This window comes from Oryzias latipes, chromosome 21 (genome assembly GCF_002234675.1).
Source record: "Oryzias latipes chromosome 21, ASM223467v1".
Classification (NCBI taxonomy): Eukaryota; Metazoa; Chordata; class Actinopteri; order Beloniformes; family Adrianichthyidae; genus Oryzias; species Oryzias latipes.
In genome coordinates, this window is record NC_019879.2 from 4,978,102 (window position 1) to 4,990,538 (window position 12,437).

At 39.3% G+C, this 12,437-nt stretch overlaps 1 protein-coding gene across 3 annotated transcripts in view; it reads left to right on the top strand.

Moving 5' to 3' along the window:
- LOC101160446 overlaps nt 1–12,437 on the top strand; it is a 59,385-nt gene that overhangs the window by 26,636 nt on the left and 20,312 nt on the right. For all 3 annotated transcript variants that reach the window (XM_020713066.2, XM_011489264.3, XM_020713067.2), the window contains one exon: nt 11,942–12,077. The gene's annotated coding sequence lies outside the window, so the exon portion shown is untranslated. The remainder of the gene's footprint in view (nt 1–11,941; nt 12,078–12,437) is intronic.

Below are 12,437 nucleotides of genomic sequence, written 5' to 3' on the forward strand. Positions count from 1 at the left end.
CGCAAAGTTTCAGGAGTCGAAGATTATGAAGGATGCTCCTTTGATTTCAAAAGCATGATCAGAGCACTGCTCCAGGCAAGAGGCTTCTTTCTCAAAATATCAACTCTTTATTTTGCTGTCATTGAAAGGCCAGCAGTGTGTTAGAGTTCCTACAAGGTACAGATTACACAACACATCCTGTTTCTATTAGTCGCTCCCTGATGGCCTCTTTTTTTTTTCTTTATTTTCAAAAGAGATTTATTTCATTTGTCATGCAGCACGGAGGAGCTGCGATGATGGGAGCTCTTCGTTTCTCCTCCTCTGAGATAAATAACTCAGTCAAGGCTTCATAAATGAGCTCATCTGGCATCCTGTTTGGGGTTTGAACTTGAAATGGTTTGACAGGACGGTAATCACTGCAGTGCAACACGGATAAGAAAAAGAAAAAGGTTTTATTGCAATAAAGATTTTAAAATCCCACTCCAATCATCTTTTGATCCTTTTTTAAAATTGTGCTGTTTTGATAATGATTACATTGTTTTTTAGCCAAAATAGAAAAAATAAATAAATAAAAACTGTTATTTTCTAGGACTTAGTTTCTGCAGATCGGCAGTAGTTTATTAGAAATTCCCGTCTGAGTTGAATAGAGGGATGATGGGAAACGGGGGCAGGATTGTTGGTGCAGAGTTAGCCTGCCCCTGCTTCCCATCATCCCTCTATTTTCGCATCTCTCCTGGTAGCTTACAGCCCCTCATAACCCCCAATCTAACATTAATGGTGCAACAAAAATGATGAGCAATATTGTAGATATTCAGCCATTTAGTTCTGATCAAGATTCCAGCTCAGACGAGGAAAACAAAGACGCTCATGGATCTATTTGTCTGCAGGTGGATGCATCAGAACAGAGGCAGGGAGCATGAGGCCTGTCCAGCATATTTTGATGTTTTTCAAATGGCAGTTCTAAAATCTGCTTCTGATTTACAACCATTTGAATATAAAAAATACTCAGAAATGCAATTTTAAATCTAATTTACTTCATCCATGTTCTCTATCATGAGAAAATGCTCCAAGAACATGTTAAAATGCAAAAAAAACCACATTTTTGTGGGTCCTTAACAAAACAAATGATTAAAAAAAGGAATCCTGAGTCACAGCTTCACTTTGCCCCTCTAAATATGAGAAAAAATAATGTGAAAGAGCAAGTAAAGACTCAATAGGTGCCTAAATGTCTTACATTTGAAAAAGTAGAACAGCAAATTCTCCGTTTAGAGAGTCATCTACATCAAACACAGGAGCACATCATTCTCAAAGGGTTGTCAGACCCTCCTTGGATCACTTCAAAGCACGGCTCTTTGGAAAGCACTTTATCTGTGGACGGTACAAGGCCTCATTTCACTTGATGGCTTTGGTCATCGTTTGCATGAACAGGCTCCGTTGAACTCTCATTTCCACAGAAAAGACTCCCTCTTTTGTCCTGGACTCCTGGAAGCGCATATCGTTCATGGAAAATCTCATGCAAAAAAGCCCAGCGTTTGCTCTGAGGTCATCAGCTGTCTGTATTATTCATCCGCCACATTTCCAGCACACAGCAAATAAAATATGAATGGGACCTAGACCACCTGAGTCCGCAACAGACCACTGGGGTCTCTATATGTTAGTGCAAATATTTTTATTTCCATTTTATATCAGCGTTGATGAGCTCAGCATGAAAGCGTGTTGTTTAATGGAATGCTGTAATATTTCACGAATATAAGTCTTCTTTAATCACTTGCAATACACAATCAAAATCCAACATTTTGATCTGCTTTTTTAATTAATAATTGTACATAAATGTACCATTTCCCCTTATAATTTGACCCAATATAAGGGTTGGGCTTGAAAAAGCTGCATTAAAGAATATCGATTCATAAAATCTACAGATTTTGTGTTTTTCTTTTTTCTTTTTCTGCAGTTTGTAATTGCCTTGCTGTTATTTTCAACAGAAGCATAGATAATTTTAATAGTTTATACTTAATGTTTATTAAGTTCAAAACACCAGTCATGTGATCAACAAGTCAAACTTAGTTTTGAAATGTAAATATTAAAAAAAAGGTTATACTGAATTGAATTGACTAATTTCATTCACAATGTTATGATCTGAAATGAGTCGGTAAAAGGTCTAGCAGTGGGCCTCAATCCTACAAAATTACCACAATATTACAATATTATCCACTTCGAATTTATCATCCATAGACTTTGGACAGGCGGGCAGACATAATCCAGTTTATTTCATTCTTTAAGCATTGTTGGTTAGAGCAGATATACAAGATGTTTTATTTTTTATAATATTAATATTTTTTTCCTGGTAATTGATACTAGTACTTCACACAGAGAGGATCTTTTATTGATATATTAATGTCATTGTCCCTTTATGTTTCCCGGTCACTGAATAGAGTTTAGAAATGGAGGCTAAATTTGCATTTGCATTCTAAGTGAAACGGTTTGCTGTGATGTGAAAGATTAACGTAAAAATGCAAACTGAAAACAGACAAGCATCCATCATGCGTTGGTCTTTGCAAAAAATGTTCTCTACATATGTTATGGAAGTCTAAAGGAAGTTTGGCCTCTTGTATTGATCCATTTCTGAAAGATTAAATTATATTTATGAATGCACTGCCTCACTCGAAAATCTTGCCGCCTCTGATGAGTAGTTCCAGGGCTACTAAGAACTATACGGAAATTCATTAAAAATGCAGTAAGCTGTGTTGTTCGAAATGCATTTCACTCTGATAGGAAGCAAAAGTGGTTTCCAGGAGGAAGGATGTTTCTGCAAGTCACAATAACAGTGCAGAGAAGAGTTCTTGAGAGAAAACTTTTACAACAGTAGGAATTTTCCTGATCCAAACCAAGATCCGTTCAGCCTCGCTATCAAACAGGATTTAAACCGTCACGTTAAAAATGGAGAGACGACACTCTTACTGTCAGACTGAACTTGCGGAAGATCCAAAATGCTAACAATTGTCCTACTACAAACAGTTACCGACATCCTATATGCCAATTCCCAGCCCAGATAAAATGCAGCGTCGTGTCAGGAAGGGCATCCGGCGTTCAAATCTCTGCCAAACCACCTGTGTGAATCAGTGAAAGTGGCGAACCCCTGAAGGGATATGCTGATAGGGGAACCATAACAGAAACAACTTATATGCCTGTGAGTGACTGGAACTGTCTTTAAAATCTGGTTAGAATAAAAATATAAAAGAAAAACACTTTGGCAAATGTCAGTTGTCATGTTTTTTTCCTTTTTAGGTCAACAGCAGGTAGTTACATAATTTTGGTGACTACCCTTTAACCCTTTATCACCAGAGCTGTGGTTCTGGTGTTGACGTTCTTTGAAGTACCGTAACTTTTCAACCGTTGCGGAAATTAACGTAATTCCAACTGAATTGCAAAAGCTGACAAAAGCTGATATCGTTTAAAGATATTTGGGTAGTTTGATGCCCTATTTCCTGTAGCAGGAGACAACTCCGCCGTTAAAGGGTTTAGATACCTGTTTGTTTGTTTGTTTTTTCATTTTTGTTAACGTCAAGCCAGAAGGAAAATGAATTTGTATTCATATCTGTTGGCCCTGTGCCGGTCCCCAGCCTGGATAAAATACAGGGTCGTGCCAGGAAGGGCATCCGGCATTCAAATCCCCGCCAAACCACCCGTGCGAACAAGTGAGAGCTGATTCGCTGTGCTGAAGGGATATGCCGAAAGGTGAACAACATTAAAGAATATTTTTCTAGCTGAATTGACCGATTTCTCCTAATGAAAGGACGTTCCAGACCCAGATCACAAGATATACTAATACTTTTTTAACGTTTTAATCCCTGAATCAACATTACTACTGTTTGACTCTATGAAAGTGGTAGCTTCCTGTCTTGATCATGACAGCTGCTCTCTATAGAATCATTCAATCACTTGGCTAGTGCTGTTTTTGTATTTTTACCTCTACAACTCAAACCAAACGGTTTGATCTTCCGACGTTGTTCCCTTTCCCACATTTCAGCAAAAGTGCAATTTCTGCTTGTGACACAGTCAGTTATTTCAACCTTTTGGCTTTAGATTTGAATCAGGGATCACACTATGCGAGCTCTGACTGAGGAAGATACTTTTTTGTTATTCTTGTCGTGTTGGAGCTTTTATAGAGTTCTGTTTAGCACACAGCATCAGTCTGTAATAACATTGAGGTCAGTTTAGTCTAACCTGTCACTCTAATAGCAATTTTCTAGCTTCCCGGAAAGCTGAGTTTAAAGCTCCTTGAGTAAAGTGGCTCCTTGCAGTTCTTTTAATTTTTCCAAATACTTGCTGAAGTTCATATAAATCCCGACATTCTGCCTGAATACCTTCACTTCTTCCACTAACTTGCACGCATCCAGCTTTGATGCTGCTGTGCTTCAGGTCTCGAGGGCCTCGTCGCCCGGCTTCCCCGCCTCTGATGAGGCTGGCGGTACACGGTGTAGGTGTAGCTCACGGCGCCCGCGGCTGGTGTCTCATTAACCCACATTTCACCAGCTAATGGGACGCATGGAGTGGTGGACTGGGGGAGGTTAGCGTGTCTTCCCATTGGGAATGGGTCTGAGATGGGAACATGGAAATGGTGAGAGGTGCCTTTGAAGAGTCTCTTCAGCATTGGTATGCAGGGTGGAGGGGATGCTCGCAGCAGCGTTTTACTGGATCTTTATGCACCTTTTATTTTTTTTTTCCTGTCAACCACTTAACTAACCATGAACTGCAGTAATTTAGGATAACACTTCATGTTAATGTGTTATCATGGCTGGAAGCTAAAGTTAAAAGGTGGAAAAGCAGATTTTAGATTCTGTTAAAAGTTGCATTTTGTGAGATTTTATTTGTAATACTTGTAACAAAATAGAATGTACGATTGCCGTGTGTGTTATAAGTGTATGATAAGTGATGCTGCAGTTTAGTCATCAGTAAGGCGCAAGCAGCTGGACTTAAAATGTTATTATTTCAAATGTTTTGCTGTTCCTTCACGTGTAGAAATAGATGTGTATGAACATTTTCTCTCTACGGGCTGACCGAGGGATCTACGCTCTTCAAATTTTGTGTGTGCCCCCCTACAGGTTTTGTTCATTTTTTTGTCCACCAGACCTATATCTGTGTCTATTTTGTTATGTTACCCAAAATTGAACAGAACCAGCAAAGAAGAGCAGCAGATTGAACAATCTGCAGAAAAATGGCATGCTTTCTAACAAAAACTCTGTTTATTCAAACAAAAGTACAAAAATAGGACCAAACAGGCGACAATTGACACAAGTGAAAAGCAGTTTTCCCCTACGGAGCCCTCACCCGGATCGATCACACTCAGGACTCACTATTTCCCGGCCTGTCACAACCGCTGAACATCCTGCACGTGACCCCGGCTCCAACCAACACCTTAGAAGAAGCACCAAAGAAATGGACATTTGTCCACCACAGTGCATCCACAACAGCAGAATCATGATTGTGGGGCATTCAAGGAAAACAAGCTGGTGCAGACCAAACAGCACAGTGTGAATGTAAAAAAAAACAAACACATTTCTAACTCCAAATATCCATCAACACATCATAGTTTTGTTCAAGAGAGTTTCACACATCTGAATTTGACAGACTCCTCTCAGAAGTGAAGTACTGCACATTATGTCTGTGAGGTACTGGGGCCAGGGGGGTTTTAGTTTTCTGTTTTAATTTTGGTTAATTTGGTTACTTCCTGTTGTTTACTTGTCGTCAAGTTTCAGATGTCTTGACTTCTCCTTCCCAGTGTAAATTCTCCCTCTTTGTGATCACCTGCCCTCCCTGATCTGTGCACCTGGGTGTAAGTGTCTAATCAAACCTCCTGTTAAGAGTTTGCGTCTCCCCTGCATTTGTCGCCACATTTTTTTGTGTGGTTATGAGCGCTACGAGCCATCTTACCTGCGTTTCCAGTTTTATCCTAATAAAAAATAACCTTTTTTGGGGATTTCTGCATATTGTGTCCACACCGAACCCGACAATGTTGATACCAGCCCTTGGGCGTTATTATCGCTGTATTAAAGTGGAGATGTTAGGTTTTACACTAAAAGTAAATTCCCAAGGGCCACTCCTAGATCTTAAGAAAGCTTAGTTTAAAAACGAACTCCAAAGAAAATTGGGATTTTGGTGTTCTTGTGGGATTATTTTCATGATGGAGGACATATATTAAGAAAATTAGGCTCAACATTTCTCATTATTTCTTTATTGAATTTGTTGTGAATCAGACAAAAACATGCTGTCGTATTTGTGATGTAGAAAATACGATGGGCGGGCCAGAGGCTCCTTGCTCCGCTCCATTCTGTCGCATCCACTTGCAGACAAATAGATCCTTGTACATCTTTGTTTTCATGTATGAGCTGGAATCTGCCTCAAAACTGTATGACTGGATAGCGCCAATAATACTCCCCATTTCTGTTGCTGCTTTAATGTTAGGTTTTTTTAGGGGCTGTAAGCTTGTGGAAGAGAGTTTAAACAGGTGGATGATGAAAAGTAGGGGCGGGGTTGCTCTGTGTCATCAATCCTGCCCACAACTCAGATGAACTACTGCTGCTCTGCAGAAAGTATGTCCCACAAACTGACAGGGTTTTTATTTTTACCTTAGCTAAAAACGGCACAATCACAATGAAAAGATAACTGGGAAGGCTTTTTAAATAGTTTAAAAGATCATCAGATTTGGACTTTCAGAGGCTTTTCTTATTTATTTTCTTATCTCTTTTCAGTGCTGCTTTCGAGTGTCATTACGTAAAATAAGCCTTCAGTCAGAAGTCGGTAAACAACGTTAAGTAATTCTGTCTACTCGCGTCTGTCCCTGCTTATGCTGATGGAGGACAGACTTCATTAGGATGCTGCTCTCTTTTTTTTTAATGACTCTGCAGTTCTCAGCCTTCCTGTGTGTCCATTACCCATAAAAGGATTAATTGGGATGAGCCTCTGTCTGCTTGATCTAAAAAAGCAAGCCAGGAGCTTTGTATTTTGTTTGTTACCCAAATGCTTAGCTTAAGAATCATGCAGTTATCTGAAAAGATATAGGTCTGCACACCTTTTCTTCAAAATTATTCTGTTGGTCAAACAAAACCCTGCATTTTTTTCTATGTATTTTCTATGAATTCTATGTAAAGAATTAACAAAAAAGAAGACAGAAAAATATCTGCCATGTGGTTTACTTAACATAAATACAAAAAATAAAAAAAGATTTGATGCTAATTGTTGCTTCTGAAGATTTTCCTTGCGCACCAAACCATCATATTTCATACAGCTTGTTTACATTTACTGTATATTCTCTTGCCTCTTTGGTCATATTGAGATAGAATTTTTTTTTTCAGGGGGGAGGTCATTTTTGTGGCTCCCAGGCCTCATAAAGCGGCCACTGGGGAGCTACAGTTCTGTGTTTGTTGGTGTCTGGCGAAGGATCTGGTGTTGAGTAAAGTGAAATATCACAGCAGATGTCAGAGACAGTGAAGGTTGCACGGCGACGGAAAAACGCACACAAGCGTCTGCCGTTCTACTTCCACGTGCCAAGCCCGGGAGCGCCGCATGTCAAACACATGCAAGCATTTGTAGCGCTATTGTGGGGATTTACTCTGGGTTGATGTTTAATAGATTAGTAAACTGTTATTTTCCCTTTTCTGCAGAATCTGGTAAAACAGAGTACAACAATGAGCAACTCGAAAGGTTTAATTTGTCTTTCTGTCTGTTGGACTTGCAGTAGCTGAGCCCAGAATTTAATGTTTTTAAAGTGTAAGTTAAAATTTTCAGGGCTAAGTTATAAGGAAAATATTTTTTGTAATCTCAAAAATTCATCTAAATTCATTTATTTAATTAAAAATAAATGTCTGATTCAATTCAAACTCTTCTTTTTGTAATAAGTGTTATATTAAAGAACATAAACATGTACATTTTAAATTATTATTTTGTATTTGTATTATATAAAAAAAGATAAAGATATTTTGATGCTGGTTGTTTCAAAAGTAGCTCAGTTGCAGAAAATGTGTGGGCACCCCTGGTTTAGAAGATATGGCGTATCCCCCCTGGATGGTTCGCTAGAAGCTGGGATAGGCTCCAGCAACCTAGTGACCCCAAAGGGATAGTTGAGGAAATGAATTGATTGATGGATCTTTTGGATACAGGTTAAATGTTACAAAAACAATTCAACATAAGTTAAAAAAATAAAAAGTTTTCAGGTGAGTGGCATGCAAAGCCTGAGAGGCTGTCAGTTGAGCTTCCAAAAAAAAACAACACACACACCAAGCCACTCATGTGGAAATGGGAGGATGTACTGGGAACAACAGAGGTGTCAAAACTTGCAGAGCACATTATTATCACCTCTTCTACTACAGCACGGGATGTGAAAGACGTGCAGCGTACAGCCTGCAGTCAGAGAACAGTGATATGACAGCCGGTGCAGAAACACGCCTGCATAGGACGAGGAGACGATGAATGAAACGGGCCGGAACGACTGAGGGCTGTCTAAGTGATTTATAAGCACTCGCTGAGTAAAATAAAGAGAAACTGCTAGAAATAAGTAAATAATTTCCTGTTGGAACGGATTCAATGGGATGGCCAGGCCATTCTGCTGGGACACAATAGGAAGGAACTTCCAGAATGAAGCCAAAGCTGACTGAACATCTTCATTTCAGATGCACATATTTAAAGACGACAGACATGTGAATGAAAAAGCTTTTTTGAGCTCGGGTGGGGTTGGAGCTGGAGTTTGAGGATGAACCTGTCAGTCACCAACCACTCCTGGGAGGAAAGAGGAGGAGATGGTGAGGTTCACTGCTGTGTGTCAGCGACTTGTCAGAGCTTTGAATGCATGTGGTGCTTGGGTATGTGTCATTTCTACACATCAGACTGGTGTGGCTGGAAGAGATGGAGGCAGATTTGGGGGGAGGAATCTGGATGCAGGATGAGCTCCGGAGCAGTTTTTGTTTTTTTCAGGGGATGAAATGATTATTCATGAAGTATAGCTTATCAGTCAATGCTGGTTCATCATCAGCTGCTGTCTCAGATTACATAATGACATTAATCTCTGCTGGAATATGACAGGAGCTCATGTTGTTAGTCTCACTTTCGCTATTTTTATATAAAATGTTCAGCTCAGTGTGTTCAACTCGGTCAACAACACATTTTTTTTATTGAACTATCCAAGGAAATATTATTGACTATGATGTGGGCTATTCTTTTCTAAAGGTGTGTGGTTCTAACACATCATTTCTCTGAAACCTTCATCATCAATGATCAAATAAAACTTTATTTATATAAAAAAGTGGTACTAAAATAATGGCAGAAGGCTCCACAAACACCTGAGTTAACTGGAAAACTGTAAAGGTAACTGTGTCAAACTTTCTGGTTTGATACATTCTGGAGTGTTGAAGATTTGGATTCATCCATGTATTTTCTAAACTGTTGAACAGCTTGCTTATACTGTATGGTTAACAACAAAATAAATGTCAAATTTCCTACTCAGAGTTAGTAGGAATTCCAATTAAAAATTAAAAATTTAAAAATTTATCTACTCACACTTAAACCACTTTTTTTTTTTAGCCGGTTTAGAAAGTTATCTTAATAAAAAGCAGGGGGGAGGCTAAAGGGGGGAAAGCTGCAAACAACAAAAGGCTTTGCCCCCCAAATCACGAGTCAAACTTAAGGTCATTATTAACAAAAAATTAAAATGTCATTAATAAAACCTCCTTTAAGCATTGGGAAAATATGCTTTACATAATAACTGTTTTAATATTAATAACAATAATAAAACTGTTTGAAATACGTGTTTTTGAGTTGGATTACGGCCTTCTACTCTGCTTTCTCAATTGCCACCCTTCCAAACCCCCCCCCCCCCCCCGGCCCAATGTTCTAGCTCCACCATTGATAAAGTGATAGACCCAAATCCTGCCAATTATTAAAATAAAATACCTTTCATCATGTTAGCCAAAGGGCAAAATGCTAACAACTAGACCCAAAAAGTGAAGGGTTAAAGGGTTCTTTGACAAGAATCATCATAATGATTATACATTTAAAATTTACACTTGCCTGAAAGAAACATATTAGTGTCATGCGTGTGCACGCTCCAAAACAGTCCTGATTGTAAAATGTCCATTCTTTACACATCTAACCATTTTTGCAAGCAATTTTTATTTGATGTTTTGTGACCAAATGTTGTTCCTGCATAACTAATATATATTTTCCCTGTTTTTAGTTACCTAGAGATAGATATAATAGAAAAGATAACAGAATATTTCACATAAAAAAACAACATTTTTGTCCATTTACTAAATGTTGTTTGACAGAGTTGCCTCTACAGTCTTCAGGTTTACTCAGACGTTTAAGGGAGGCTACTTGTTAAATTCCTTCAGTCTTTACTGGTGGAGTTAAATCAAATTTACAACCCTGCTTGTTTGCCAGCCTCTTGAGTGCTGCCCACTAATTTTTCTACAGGATTCAAGTTGGGCTTTGTAAAAGCATCTCCAATACCTTGTAAACCTTAAGCTCCTCTTCAAGTAATTTGATCAAAGGTAATTTTTAAATGGATCTATTGTCCTTTTTCAGAATTCACACCCAACATTTTTTTATGCTGCTGCGTTGAGATGGGGCTTTTTGACTAAAATTGGGGTAAATGTAAGTTCTAAGCTTCAAATAAACCTTTGGCTCAATTTCATTCTTTAATCATGTGTATTCTTTTGACATACAGACAATCTAATTTATGTAATTTCATGGCGTAAATGGTGGAAACTTGTATAGCGCTTTCTACCTTCCTCGAAGGCCCAAAGTCCCGTTCACCCATGCGCACACACATTCACACCCTGCTGCAGAACACTGGCGCCAACCTATAACCACCAGGGGCAAGGTTGGGTTCATTATCTTGCCCAATGTGAATCGAACCTGCAGCGGTCAGAGGTCAAGCGCCCTACCGCTGCACCACGGCCGCCCCGTGAGTCTCACATTTAACAGAAGCTAGGATGCATTCATGTTGAAGGTGATCTGTAAATAATTTACACCATTGTAAGTAAGTAAGCAAGTAATTTTTATTTATATAGCACCTTTCACAGAGAGCGACTCCCAAAGTGCTTCACAATGTTAAAACAATATAAAATCAGAAGCAATACCCAATAAAATGCACACGGCATATAAACAAGCATACAGGCAAAAGTGAACACAAGTAAAAGTCAGCTAAAAGCTTGCCTAAATAAAAAAGTCTTAACTTGAGCTTTAAAACACTCGACTGAGTCAATCTGGCGCAGAGACAGGGGGAGGTCGTTCCAAAGTCGGGGAGCGACTGCCTGAAAGGCGAGGTCTCCCCTAGTTTTAAAATGAGTTTTTGGAACACATAAAAGATTTTTATCAGTGGACCTCAAAGAACGTGCAGGAGTGTAGGGAGTTAAAAGGTCACTAATATAGATCGGGGTTTGTCCGTGCAATGCTCTAAAAACTAAAATCAAAATCTTAAAATCTATTCTAAATTTAACAGGAAGCCAATGTAGAGATAAAAGCAGAGGGGTGGTATGAGTGCGCTTATTGGTTCCAGTTGAAAGCCTTGCAGCAGAGTTCTGGACCAATTGGAGACGTTTAAGAGACTTTTTGTTAAAACAAGTAAAAAGAGAATTACAATAGTCTATTTTGTGCATCTGTGCGTCTGCATTGCGTTGCAGTGATCTTGTCTCTTCTGACAGAGAAACACTAATTATGTAACCGACTCCACATCTAATCAAGTCCGAAACAAGAGAAAGGAGCTCACGGCTTGCTTTACACTATCGGGGCACACCTGCTATTCAAGCCTGAGGTCTCTGTTACTCACCGTTCCTCTCTGGTTGGCTGACGGGGCTGAAAGCAGCGACCACCGACAGCCTAATCACCTCCTCTCTGATAGTCTCCCATTATGTTTTGAAATGCCAGCTCATCAATCGATCTGTTTTTGTCCTCCCTTTGTTTTTTCTAGCGCAGGAGCGGTCTGTCTCAGCAAAAGCGCCAGACAGATTGACGTACCAGGTGGGATTGAGAAAAGGAAGCAGGATCGTCTGGAGTCCAACACCGGCTGGAGGACAGAAGGAGCACAGAGGATTGGCTAAAATGGGGTACGTTTAGAAGTTTAGACTGTGGGCTGCCCCCCCTGTAAGCAGCAACTAAGTTCTGCCCACAAAGCGGATCCCTGGAAGGGGATGGTCCCTCCTTGGTAGCCTCTGACCTAAAAAGTCAAATTAAAACAAAAATGGCTGTTTTTCCAAACCAAATCATAGATATTTCAATAGAATATAAAGATTACTAGGCCTCCTTTTATTTGGGGAAAAAAAACCAAAAGGCTGCTGACAGTGTTATTTTCAAAGATGATTGTTTATTGCAGTAGGTAGAATCATTAAATAAAGCAACGTTTTCCCATTAGTTAATGTCATTTTTATCAAAACAGTTATGTTTTGTACTTCTTGATGCCAAGTTGA